Source organism: Meriones unguiculatus, assembly GCF_030254825.1.
Source record: "Meriones unguiculatus strain TT.TT164.6M chromosome Y unlocalized genomic scaffold, Bangor_MerUng_6.1 ChrY_unordered_Scaffold_32, whole genome shotgun sequence".
Lineage (NCBI taxonomy): Eukaryota > Metazoa > Chordata > Mammalia > Rodentia > Muridae > Meriones > Meriones unguiculatus.
Window position 1 is genome coordinate 8507608 of NW_026843711.1, and position 13449 is coordinate 8521056.

Consider the following 13449-nt stretch of genomic DNA (forward strand, 5'->3'; position numbering starts at 1 on the left):
ACAGGATGTCATGTAAGTTAGCTAAACTACAAGCCTATGGTGAGTGCCAACTCTGCAGACACAGGTATCTTGGTGATAGAGCAAGGGCAATGTCCACAGAAGTAAGGAACTCCAGAGAACTTGTTTGTCTCTTTCCAGTTTCCTATAGTCTGTCAAGGACTCACATGCCACTTCATGGGGTAAGTCTGGCTTGATACCTATGATTGGTTGGGTGTTAAAGTCTTTCCATGAGTTGACAAGGTACAAATATGCGAGGGTTCTAGCAAGCAACTACTGTCACAATGACTCCTTAGGCAGCAATGGCTCGAAGAATCCGAACTTCCCTGGCACACTATGAGCACTGGCAAAAGAATTTAGTGAGCTGAGCCTACAGAGTATGTACATGTGATAGCCTACATGTGTGTTCATGGATAGCTTACAAATCTTTGGAAATTACCGGGATACTCATGTTATTTTCTGAATTGTTTAAATACAAATTTGGAGTACAATAGGGCACTGTGAAAAAAGACTTTAACCTCAGCCCCAGAGAAAACAGAGGCAAGTGGATCTCTGTGAGCACTTGTTTGGAGTCCCACATGTAATCTCCAGAGCTCCCATGTAAAGCATCCAAGTAGCTGGAACAGAGGATTTGAACATTGTCATCCCAGGAAGAAATAAAAGATGAGGATGACAGAGAGCTTAAGTATCCTAATTAGACCACTGCATAGTATATAAAATAGCACTGAAACACCACACTGCTCACAAGAGGTAATTATCCTTATTAATTTATTTAATTTAAAGCATGACTTTGTGTACTCATATAATGTGCTTACTAAATTCATTGGCATTTCAAACCTTCAATTTTCTCGAAACATTAACATCTACCCTGGTATGCTACAAGTTGTACAAGTCCCAAAATAAATCCATTAAGATCCTGGCCTACAGAAGATAACCATCAAACACAAGTGTTTCTCAAGTTCATTCCTGTGTCTAATACAATAAAATATCCCATTTTAAGAAGATGTTACAGATGACCTGTGATACCACAGCGTTTGTACATGGAACTCATGTGCAGGTTTAAGCAAATGTCCCTCTTCTGTAAGATCACAAAGAAATTGCAAACAGAGGGCCCAGTAAGGGAAAAAAAGGAAACCAAAAAAAGAAAAATGGAGCTCAGTTTCTTTTGAACGGTAGATAGTCACTGTCTCTATTAGTTTGCAGAGATCTCTGTAAAAGGTACAACAAATGAGGGGGCTCTAACAAGAGTTGATATCCTCATAGAGCTGAAGGCCTCTGGCAGGCGAAAATAGGTATTGGCAAGAATTGATTCTCTGGGAGGGAACTGAAGAAAGGAGATGTTCCAGGCTGCATCCTTGGCTTATTGATTTCCATGGTACTGATCTAAAGAAATCTACTTTGAATAGTTCTTTGTTTAAATTCCTTCTACATTTTTTTTTATGAACTCAAAGAGACTGTGTAAACAGAAACTTTATTCAATTGTTTCAATTGTTGACTAGAAGGCTTACTGCCACTCTCTGCTAACCTAGACATGGAAGGCTGTCAACCTCTGAGACTTACTGATTAATAAGCTCCCCCTTTCTTGTTATTTCTGAGATCTGAGCTGGGTGGTTCAACTCAGCTGTTCTGGCTCAAACTCCTCTTCCAGCTGACTGATTCAATCTGGCTTTTCTCTCAGCTCCTGAATTGCTCTGCTTGACCTCAGACTAACTCCAGCAATGTGCTTAATCTTCTCATTCTCTGGCTCATTTGTTCTTCACCTCAGTCTATCTTGTTCTGTCTCTGAAACCTACCTATCACTGTCCCAGTAAAACTGGCTCCCGTTTTCTCTCTCATATCTCTCTTCTATTTCTCTTTCTCTCTGTCTTTTCTCTAAGGAGCTTCTCTCGTCAGTGAAGCCATGTTTTGAATGAAAATTTTCTTCAAGAGTGAAATAGACAGAGAATACCCCACGTGTAGAATAGGATTGTCTATCAGGTTGTGATCTCTAATGGGTCACAATTTAAAATAATCAGTGGCACAAAACTACATGTATACTGATGCTCAAAAGGTAGAAAACCCAGAGGTAATACAAAATCAAGTGCAATCACTTTCCCATTGAATTTGCACTTGCAAAACATCACAATTGGGGGCATCCATTGTGGACGGTGACAATGCAGCAAGAAAAGGAGTGATATACATCATCAACAAGTTAAAGATGCCCCCTCCCACCTGGCAGAGTTGCTTCCCCTCTGTGATGTCTTCCTTTATAGTGCAGTTTGTCAAATGAGTCTGCCTGTGCTTCACTATATTTGCTAGAATCTCATGATGCTCTCTCCCTTCAATCAGACACTGCTCTTTAATTCACCACACCTCTCCTCTCTGGCAGCAGGGCCTCAGTTTCATGTTGCCACATGCATATTCTCTCTCACATACATTGAAACATATTAAGAGGCACAAGTCTAAAATCAAGAATAAGGGAGAAAGACATTGGTTATCATTATTCACTCCCCTCCATGTGACAAGGTATCCTAAGAAAGAAGAGGAATAAAAGAATCTAGTAGAAAGAAAACTAGGAAAACATCCAAAAAATTTTCACTTTTCACCTAAGTCCCAATTCAAAAGTACTCATAGGCATGCAAAAGAAGAAAAACGTGGAAAATGGGTTGTCAGCTAACTCATGAGTTCCAGTTACTATGTTAGCATCTTCATTTTAGAAGAAATTTCCAGCACACAGGAAATGTTCAGGAGGTATAAGTCTAGGGAGAGAATTATTACCTTGTATTTTCAATAAATTGTTCTCATTTGGCATTTATATCCTCAATTTCTAAAAACCTTAACAGGACAATTTCTGTTCAAAAGAGTGGATGTTTGGAGGTCTCCATGATTTTGACAGTCCTTCCAATCCCCCTGCATTATCCAGACACTTTTCTCACAGCAGTGTTAAGTAAGAGATTTAGCTTTTATGGGAAATTATGATTCCATATACTGCCAAGTGACACTGCTTACCATAGTTTTCTCTCTATTCTTGCTTTCCAGAGTACTAAAATGCCTATAAAATATGATTAAAAGAACATAAAATTGGACTGTGGAGATGGCTCAGTAGGTATACTGCTTGTCTCACTGAATTCAGACTGAATTCAGAGCTGAATTCAGACTGTTAGTGTCCACATAAAAAGCTGGGTACAGTTTCATGGATCTGTAACCCCAGCACAGGAGAGAAGAAACAAAATGATCTTTAGCCAGCCAGTCTAGATGAAATACTGAACTCCAGGCCCAGTGAACACAAAATACACACACTCACATCTTCTCCCTTCTTACATCTTTTGAATAGACAGGGCTTCCTTAGTAAGATGGCACCTCAACCAACCTCTTACTCTGAGCTTATCACCACGGAATAGTGAGTCCCAAAACTTCAGTGTCCTTCCCACACAGTCCATAGCTGCAAAGTATGTTAAAATGATAGAGTCTGCGAGTAACCAGGGTATATCTAACTTTACTAGCATTCCAGCATTGGGCAAAAAAGCAAGTATCATTACCACAATTACATGGCTCTATCTGGCTAATAATGAATAAAAATGGGGGATATAGACAAACAGGTGTGGGCTTATAGGAAATATTATGAGAAGCCTTAACCCCTCGTTGGATCATCCTGCGTCAGTTCTAGAACTAGCAGTGGTGGTGTCCGAGGTCTGAGTAGGTTCAGGAGACCATTGCCCCCAGGGGCAAGACATGCTCCATGCCAATTGACTAACTCCATGTTTTCCTCCAATTTTGAAAGTCATTTAAGGTTCTTAAATTATTTTTTCCCTTTTTTCTTAAATTTTTCATCAATTATACTTTATTCATTCTGCATCCCCCCTTAAGTTCCTCCCTCCTCTCCTCCCAATCCCACCCTCCCTCCTCCCTCTGCTTGCATGCCACTCCCCAAGTCCACTAATATGGGAGGTTCTCCTCTCCCTTCTGATCTTAGTCTGTCAGTTCATATCAAAAGTGGCTGTATTGTCCTCTACTGTGGCCTGGTAAGGCTGCTCCCCCCCCCCCCCCCCAGAGGGAGGTGATCAAAGAGCAGGCCAATCAGATTATGTCAGAGGCTGTCCCTCTTCACATTACTATGTAACCCAATTGGACTCTGAACTGCCCTGGGCTACATCTGTGCAGGGGTTCTAGGTTATCTCCATGAATAGTCCTTGGTTGGAGTATGAGTCTCTGGGAAGTTCCCTGTGTTCAAATTTTCTTGTTCTGTTGCTCTCCTATTGGAGACCCTGTCCTCTCCAACTCTTACTATTTCCCAGTTCTTACCTAAAATTCCGTTCACCTGCCCAACAGTTGCCCATCCGGCTCAGCATCTGCTTTGATAGTCTGAAGGGCAGAGGCTTTCAGAGGCCCTCTGTGGTAGGTTCCTAGGTTGTTTCCTGTTTTCTTCTTCTTCTGATGTCCATCCTCTTTGCCTTTCTGGATGGGGATTGGACGTTTTAGTTAGGGTCCTCTCTCTTGCTTAGTTTCTTTAGATGCACAGGTTTTAGTGGGTTTGTAGCATGCCTCACTGGGTGCCTGTGCCCATTGATGCCCCTCACGCTATGACTCTCTTCAGACAGAAAAGGGATCTTGGAACTACAGCCACCAGTGTTACTACCATCTCATTGACGGCTGTTGGAGCTACCACCAGGGCATTAGCCATGAGTCATACTGGGCAGACTGCTCAGACCCTGAATAATCATTTAGCCAATGTAGCTCATGCCTTAGTTGTACATAAAGGAATTAATGCTCAACTAAAAGGAAGCTTGATGGTGTTCAATCAGAGGATCGACCTCTTGCAGGAGCAAATTGATACCCTATGGCAAATCGCTCAACCTGGCTGTCAATGAAAGTATGCTGGACTTTGTGTCACTAGCATACAACATGAGAATTTTTCCTGTGCTGCAAATCTGTCTAAACAATTGTCGAGCTATATTTTAGGTAATTGGACTGGAGAATTCGATACTACGATGGAGCAGCTGAGAGTGGCCATTGTCACAGTAAATTCTACCGGAGTGGACGCAGGACTATCAACATGGATTGCTGCAGCCATGAATTATCTGAAGGAATGGTCGGGCATGGGAGTGTTAGCATGCCTTCTGGTGTTGGTCTCCTTGGTTTGCCTGTGGTATATATGCAAGATTAGAGTCTCACAACAGAGTAATGCAGCCATGAGCATTCAGGCGTTTACAGCCACTGAAGCAGGACAGTCTTCCCAAGCATGGTTGGCTACCATAAAAAGCCAAAATGTTACGCTCAGGATGCGAGGCTAAGCACTGCACTCAGGGACAGCTGCTTTCGATGCAGAGAAGAGCATGTCTGATTGCATGCGGGTTGATGCCCCAGGTCCCGCCTGTGAGAAAAAGGTATCTGACGGGTCTGATGCTCTTTGGGTGGGTGACACCTAAATGAACATCAGTACAAAGTCCCAATATATTTCTAATATCAGAGATCAGACCTCTACTCTTGCCTGATGCGTCTAAAACAAAAAGGGGAACTGTAGAGAGCTGCGGAACGCTATGCCTTAAGATGGAGCTGGTTTCTGCCTTCCACCTTCCCGATGGTGAGTGCTCTCTGTCACGAACAACTCCACATTTGGCTAAGTCCGAGGATCTGGCTTGCTTCCATGTATGTGGACCTATCTGCATTGCCCCCGTGGCACGCCTGGGTTGGCTACCCAGAGGCTATTTAAGCTGTGGGCTGGCTTTCCCCGGGGTCCGAGGATTGTTCAATGTTCCTGAATAAACTGCATTGAAAAAAAAAAAAAAAAAAAAACAAAGGGGGTGGTCCTATCATAAAGGCTGATGCCCAGAGTAATCCTCTGTCCTCCACAGGAATGCATGTTAATGATCTACATTAACACATACACACATATATTTATATATACACTCACTCCCCAAGATATATGTTGTTACTTTTGTGTATGTTTTTAGCATATTTTTAAAGCATGATATTCCTCACAGAATAAAATCATTATTGAAGAAAACCATAAAAAAAATGATAGAGTCTGAGTTCTTCACTAGCTGAATAATCTTCTGGAAGTCATCTAATCCCTCTAAGCTTCATTTACCTTTCTTTGTGAAGATTAAATAACACCCTCTACTTCAAGGCTTGCCAGTATAGGACCTTCAATAAATGCTGGATTGATTCCCTTCTTGCTTTGAACTCCCTTGGGAAATTCTGTTTAGAATGTACTTGGCAGGACCACTCTCCATCCTATACATGATGCCTGTTTCATGCTATAATTTAGTGACTCTGTCCTGGAGGCTTCAGAACAAACTCCTTGCCCTATGTATGATAATTGAAACTTCTGTAGGTCCATTAGATTCCACATACCACACCCCCACCTGGTGTTCCATGTGTTTCTTATAATACTAAAATGTGAGTGAGTGCTATATAATCCTCTTGTCACAGATGAGGCAACACTGTAGGAATAATATGGTGTCCTTCCTTCAAGTGTAACATGTAGGCATTGGCTAACATAAATGTTGTCAAAGAGAGGGGGCAGGTCAGCTCTTCTATGGGAGCTGAGTTACCAACTCAACCTGAGACCACATCTTAACATACAAGGGCACCAGTGATGTGGAATATATCCTTGAGAGGATAGCCAGGTGGACCTCCTGTTCTCCAATCTCCTCTCTTGGCAGAGTGATGATGGAATCAAGATGGGGGAACAACAAGTTGCCATCAGCATCTAGGCTCAACTGGAAGCCCCTGTTAAGATAATCCAAAAACAGCTTCTTCCTCCCCAGGTGTTTAATTTTGCTGTGCTCCAAGAGACCCTGAATGCTGTGGAAAGTAAATGGGCAAAACAGGCATCCCAAGCCATGTGTGAGTAAGTAGTACATTAGCTCCTCCTCTGAGACTAGGCATTTGCAGGAGAGGCAATGCATGGGCCTCTCTCTTGTCCACTTCAGAAACGGTGCACTCACGGCCAGCTTTACTGGTTCAAAGTTCTCCCTGGAATTGAACTCACTTTTTAGCCCCTTACATGTGAGCCTGGTAAACACAGGATGGGAATAACACATTGCAAACAGGGCAGATTTTCCACTGCTTGGCCTGGGTGGCAACCAAATTCATATCCACCTCAGGTGAGGAGACCTGAACAAATATGATCTGGTCTACATTGCTTACCAGCCCCGGTGAGAAGGACAAGCTGGCTGGAGCACTGGAAATCGGCATACCCACACTGTGGGGTAGGAATTAGGTGGACACCTAGGTTGAAACTGTCATGATGGTAGAGCCCTAAGGAATTGTCAGAGTGACAGTCATGGGGTCCAGCATGTAAAGGGGCTTCCCATTGAACTGTGAGCCTGTTGGAAGCAGCTTCCTGAAAACAGAGCCTGACTTGAGGAACAGGGTGTTCTGTGAAGTATCAGCTCTTACTAACTGGCTCTCCAGCAGGAAGCTGGTGCCAACAGACTGACTGAGCTGAAACATGCCAAGCCCAACAGATGGACCTGAGTTAACAGGCTGACCAAGCAGAGGAATACCAGTGCTCACACCCTGCTTCACAAGGACATCTGTGACCACCACAGTTTGGGTGGGTAGCAACCCAGATGATACCACTTGACCTGTAGGGAAAACCCTATCAGACATTGTAAGAGGTAAGAACCTGTGAGGAGACTGTCTGACCTATATGGACTGGACTGCTTGATCAATGGGGAGAACGCCAGAAGCTGCACTCTGTGCAGCAATCACAGAAGCAGATGTCATCTGACCCTCAGGAAGGCCTGCCAATGAAACCAGCTCACCCACAGAAATTGTTCCTGGTGGCGTGGTTTGGAGAAACCCAGGGTTGTTTGATTAGCCAGAAGTCAGAGGACCAGGCCTGACCAGTCCACTTGTGGGCTCCACTGGCCTACTTGTAAGCCCCACTGATCTGACTGCAGGTCCTGCTGGTTGACTTGTAGACGCCATGGGCTGTGTGGGTGGTAAAATCCCAGGCTGGATGGCTTGACTCACTGAGTGATTGCTCACTCCAACAGACTTATTCACAGGCCCAAGTGGCTGGCTCACAGATATTGCAGGAGGGTCTACAAGTTTATTAGGTGAAGCCTTGCCTGAAAAAAGGTCAGTTGAGGGAGATGAAGGCCTCAACTCCAACAAAGTGTGAGGTTAGTCTGACCCACAGGTAGAGGGCTAAAAGCCACATGAAACTGGGCCACATACTTCTGACCTTGTCCAGATTTTCCACAGGCACCTGAAACATTCTTAAAATGTTCTGCCCTGCAATAAGAGAGCATTTGCTTAAGACACATCTCGGGCATGAGAACCAGCCCTTACCTGCCTCCTTCAACCTCAGCTGGCCATGTCTTCAGCCCTCCATTCCACTCCCCTCCCCCAGCTCAGTCACACACTGCCACCCCTGCTTCAGTCCTTCCTGGGCTTTTAGTCACACACAGGCCTTGCATCACATTCTTCCCCTATGGCTTCACCTCACATCAGAGCCTCCAGCCACAGTCCTTCCCAGGCCTCGGTTCATACCTGGGCCTAGAGACACAGTCCTCCCCTGTCCTCCATTATACCCAGGGCTGCCATCAGCGCCCTCCACAGTTGTTCCCTCTCCTCCAGTCACCCTAGAGCCACCACAGCCCTCCACAGTCGGCCCCCGGCCCCCAAACCCACACAGACCTCCGCAGTCCGCCCCTGTCCTTCAGTCACACACTGGAAGCCATAGCCTTCCACAGTCCTCCCCAGGACTAAGGTCGCACACAGCCCTGCACAGGCCTCCCCCAGCCTCTAGTCACAAACAGCCCTCCACAGTCCTCTGTCCTCCATCACACACAGGCCTGCCTTCACAGTCCTCCACAGTCCTCCCTTGTCCTCAGGTCACTCACAGGCCTCCAAAGTCCTTCCGTGGCCTCTGGTCACACAGAGCACTCCACAGCCCTCCACAGTCCTCCATAGTCCTCCTTCTGTCTCAGGTCACACACAGCTGTCCACAGTCCTCCCCAGGTCTCCATTCACACACAGCCCTCCAAAGCCCACTACAACCCTCCACAGTCCTCCCCCGACCTCCAGTCACACACAGCCCTCCACTGCCCTCCACAGTCCTTCCCCGGCCTCATATCACACACAGCCCTCCACAGTCCTTCCCCAGCCTCCAGTTACACACAACTGTCCATAGCCGTCAACAGCCCTCCACAGTCCTCCCCTGGCCTCTGGCCACACAGCCTTCCACAGTCCTCCCCTGGCCTCCATTCACACACAGCCATCCACAGCCCTCCATAGTCCTCCAGTGGCCTCACATCACACACATCCCTCCACAGCCCTCCATAGTCCTCTCCTGTCCTCTGGTCACACAGTGGCCTGACATCTCAGCCTTCCCCTGTGGCCTCCAGTCACAGTAGGTCCTCGTCCTTCCCTGCCTCCTCCAGTCACACAACAGCCTTCTAGCCCCCGAGACCCCAAAATTCACTTACACTGGGAGGTCCTCAAGCTTCTCCTCTGTCTGCTACTTGGCGCAGCTCACCACCCACAAGCCTTCCTCCACCTGAAAATGCATTCCAAACAGCATATATAGGAAGTGATGTTTCCTCATTTGCATATTTGCACCAGGCTACCAATGGCATGAAGTGTGCTTGAGGGTCCAAACTGGCCTTGCCTTTTCCCGTTCCGCCCACCCTTCCTCCAGGCATTGACCTCATGCTTCTTGTCAGTGTTGTCTGGTATCCTGTCATATCTCTTCAAGGGTGAGATACAGACCTCATCCACGTTCGTGGCTCCACATCCTGAGCCATACTAGGTACCCACTAAATGTCAGTTCAAGACTGATGGAAGAAGGAAACAAAAGGCTACAGCATTGAGTGTTTCTGTTTGACAAGTTCCTAGAAGTAGAAGATTGCACTAGTTACTTTGCCCAAGGATTTCCATGCTAGGCTCAGAAATGGTAGTGTCCCTGAGGACCCAATAGGGCCTGGTTGAGATGGGGGAGGAGCAGCAACATATAACTGCTGCTGCTTCTCATTACAGAAGAATGACCTTTAACAAAGTAGACTCAAAGAGCTCAGACTGAGTGTGGTAATACATGCCTGTGTCCGGACACACGGGGGTTCAATGGCTTTCAAAATGGGGGGCCGGGTATGTGTGTGGGGAAAGAATGGGTAGGACACAGAGACACAAGGAGGGAGCCTAAGTCTGTTTGTCTGATCAAAGCCTCTTTTATTTGAAATTTTTACACAACTATATAAGAGAAGGTAGGAAAAGGGGGAAGGCTAATTTACTGCTGCAGAAGATAGCAAAGGTGTTTTGTGGTTTGAGGAACCTTCTTTAAGTTACCTCAAGAATGTTTCTGTAAGATATCTCAAGGATGTTCCAAGACTGACTAGAAGATGTTCTCACATAAATCTATCACCCATGACCTAGGGTCCTATTGCAGCTGTTGGTAAATTTCCACTTATGGGCATTGGCTCCACTAAATGGCTTTGGCTTCAGTAAATAACTTTAGATCCCACCATCTCCTCCCTTCTTAAACAATTTAAGAGTCTAGTAGGTAGGCTTTGACCTCATAAGGTCTTTAGCAGATGGTTGCCCCTGAATAGCGAGGACTCTGAGGTGGAGTTATCAAGGAGGACACCTACCTGTAAAATAAAAATGGGTGGGAGAAGAAATGGAGACCAGGGAGTAAGGATTCTTGTCGAGGTCTCAATAATATTGAAACAGTTTAGGCTTTTTATAGTTTTGGAGGACAGGGGGTAGCAGCGGTGGAGAGACCACCACAACTGGTGGGAAAATACCAGAGGCTTCAGAGGGGAGGTGAAGTAGATCAGATAAGCCTGTTGGCAGTTGCAATAAGCCTATCACAGGCACATATTGTGACTCTTCTCAGGACCTTGTCCTGAGGGGTCATAATTCTGTATGAAAGTACCCTTGTGCACTTTCCCAGAGCAGACTCTCCTTGGGGCCTTCATATGGTTCCAACATAGGGGGAAGTGTTGACCTGATCCTCCAAAGGCATTTTATATCCTTTTGGGGGAGGAGAAGTAGACCCCATCAACACCTGAGGGCGTCCCCAGCAGGTTGTGTTTAGGGGTAATCAGACACCAACCTCAATGCAATCAGGTTTGATTCTCAGGGGACTCAAAAACTGGCAATTGGGTCCTCCCACTGCCCTACCTCATTTTGTACCCCTTAGAGGTACCCAAGCTACTTCAGGCAAGCATTTTCTGAGTTTCATGCTCTTCTCATTAGAGCCAAATGCAGGCAGTCAAGACCCTTGAGATAGACTCTCAGCAGTTGCCCTGGGGCTCATCTAAGCCTCTGTCAGCAAAACTAAGTCTGTGATAATGAACTTGTAAGGGTATAGATGCCAGGGAATCAATTTGCTCTTTTATAAATCTACTTAAGTCTTTTAATGTCCCATGGGCCAATAGATATGAGGACAAGGAAACCCCCAATGGGTCCCACAATTGAAAATAGGAGATTGGTGATCCAGGGAGACATTGAAAACCCATTATAAAACCAACTTTCCTCTTGTTCTCTCTATCTCTTCCTCTCTTTTAAGCCTTCCCTAACCTTAGCCATGCTGTGCCTTACAATCCCAGTATAAAGCAGCACTCTTCCCTTCAGGGCAGCATGGCGTCCCCCTTGCTGGAAGACAAACAAGTTTAGTCCTCTTCAATTTGTAGGACAACTTCAGACAGTGAGAGGAGGGATTTCTCCAATTGGTAATGCCAATCTCCAATCTCTCAACATCCTTCTCAGTTTTCAGGGAAAGGTCAGAGTAATGCTTATTGGAGAGAATGAAAGAGGTCATACCTGTCCCAGCACCAGCAGCTCAGAGTCCAAGGAGCACAGTTAGTGTAACAGCAATTATGGCCTCTATTTTTGTTTTGAGCAATGCATGGTCATTAATGGGGTCCCCAAACTGGCAATAATCTTCCCAAGAATAATAAGTTATGTGGGGAATTGATTGGACAATGACACAGATTGTTGTAGTATTGCTTTTGAGGTGAGGGGTGTATATATACAGGGAGTAAGGCCATCACTGCTATTCCATCAGCTATTGTCACCTGGGAGGAAATAATTGGTAAAGTGTCTTGACTGTGTAATGGTTCCATTACAAAGATGTCTGTATCTGAGGAATACAATAACCTATGCATAACCCAAGGACAGAAACAGAAGGCAGTGTCAATCTAGCCTCAACTTGTTGCGACCATCTGCATTTAGAATGGTCAGAGGAGTAGATTTCCTCAGTGACAGCAATGCCTTTGTAAAAGGGAGGGGCAGCATCATAACAAAACCAACAGGACTCAGTAAGCTCAGGAATGTATGAGTCAGAGATAAAATTTATGATTAACAAGGTCTAAAATAATACAGCATCTATCAATCCCATCTTTAAATAAGGAGGGGATAGGCTTAGCAGCAAAGGAAGGAGTTGGGGAGGCAGGGACAGTTTCTTTAGGCTCTGTCTGTGTGGGAAAATCATTTTTCCTGGGTTCTGTCTATGTGGGTGGGGAGAGGTCAGGATTGGGTCCAAAAGCTACAGGTGGAATACCTGATTCTTTCCTTAGGGTGAGGTAAATGATAACTCCTGGAGCATTCTTGGCACACCAGTAGTATAGGTGTAGGCCCCAAGTCAGGCCCCTATGCCAGAGAAGTGATTTTTGTTTTCCTTTAGAAGTGAAAGACAGCTCTAAGATGGGGACCTGGAACTGCTTCCAGCTCCAGCACCATCTTAGCCTGTCAATGGTATTTTTCAAATCACAATGTGATTTCCAGGAGTTAATATCAATCTTAGATATATTAGTTATCACAATGTAATCATCACTATTAAGGTGTCCCCAGCTTCCTGTGGCAATACCAACTGAGGGTTCACATCCCCTGGAGGCACAGTAAAAGGCTCCAGCACCACCACATCCTTTAATCCTCTTATAATCTGGGCAGGTATAAAGCCCATTTGCCTGTTCCCATTGCTAACAGGTGAAGAGTGACTCAGGGGCAAGAAAGGACATGTCAGGGCACCACTCAGTATCCAAAGTGACTTGTGATTGTGCATAATATACCTCACCATTTTCTCCAGAAACTTTCCAAGTATATTTATAGGATTGGTGAACATTGTTCTTCTGCTCCATAATCACCTTCTGGCCTTGCATTATCACTCCCAGGAATATTATCCAAAGTGGTTTCATCTGAACAACAACAACAACAAAAAAAAAGAAGTAGGATTGCAGAGGGCTGGCTACGCTGGATGTCTGGAGTCCATGGTTTCTCTCAGGCTAGTTTTATTTTATTTTTTTTTTTTTGGTGTTTAGAGGAGTGCAGTCTATTTGTAATATTAGCCTTTCTGGCAGCCATCTGGCTGCTCCCTTCTTGGTGTCAGTCAGGCAAACTGATCCTCAACACTGGATGTGTCTGGACCATTCCATTTGGATGTGAAGGGATCTTTCCTCATGACTGTGGCATAATTTTTGTTTCAGGACTCCAAACGTGATAAGCAGGTTACTTGCCATA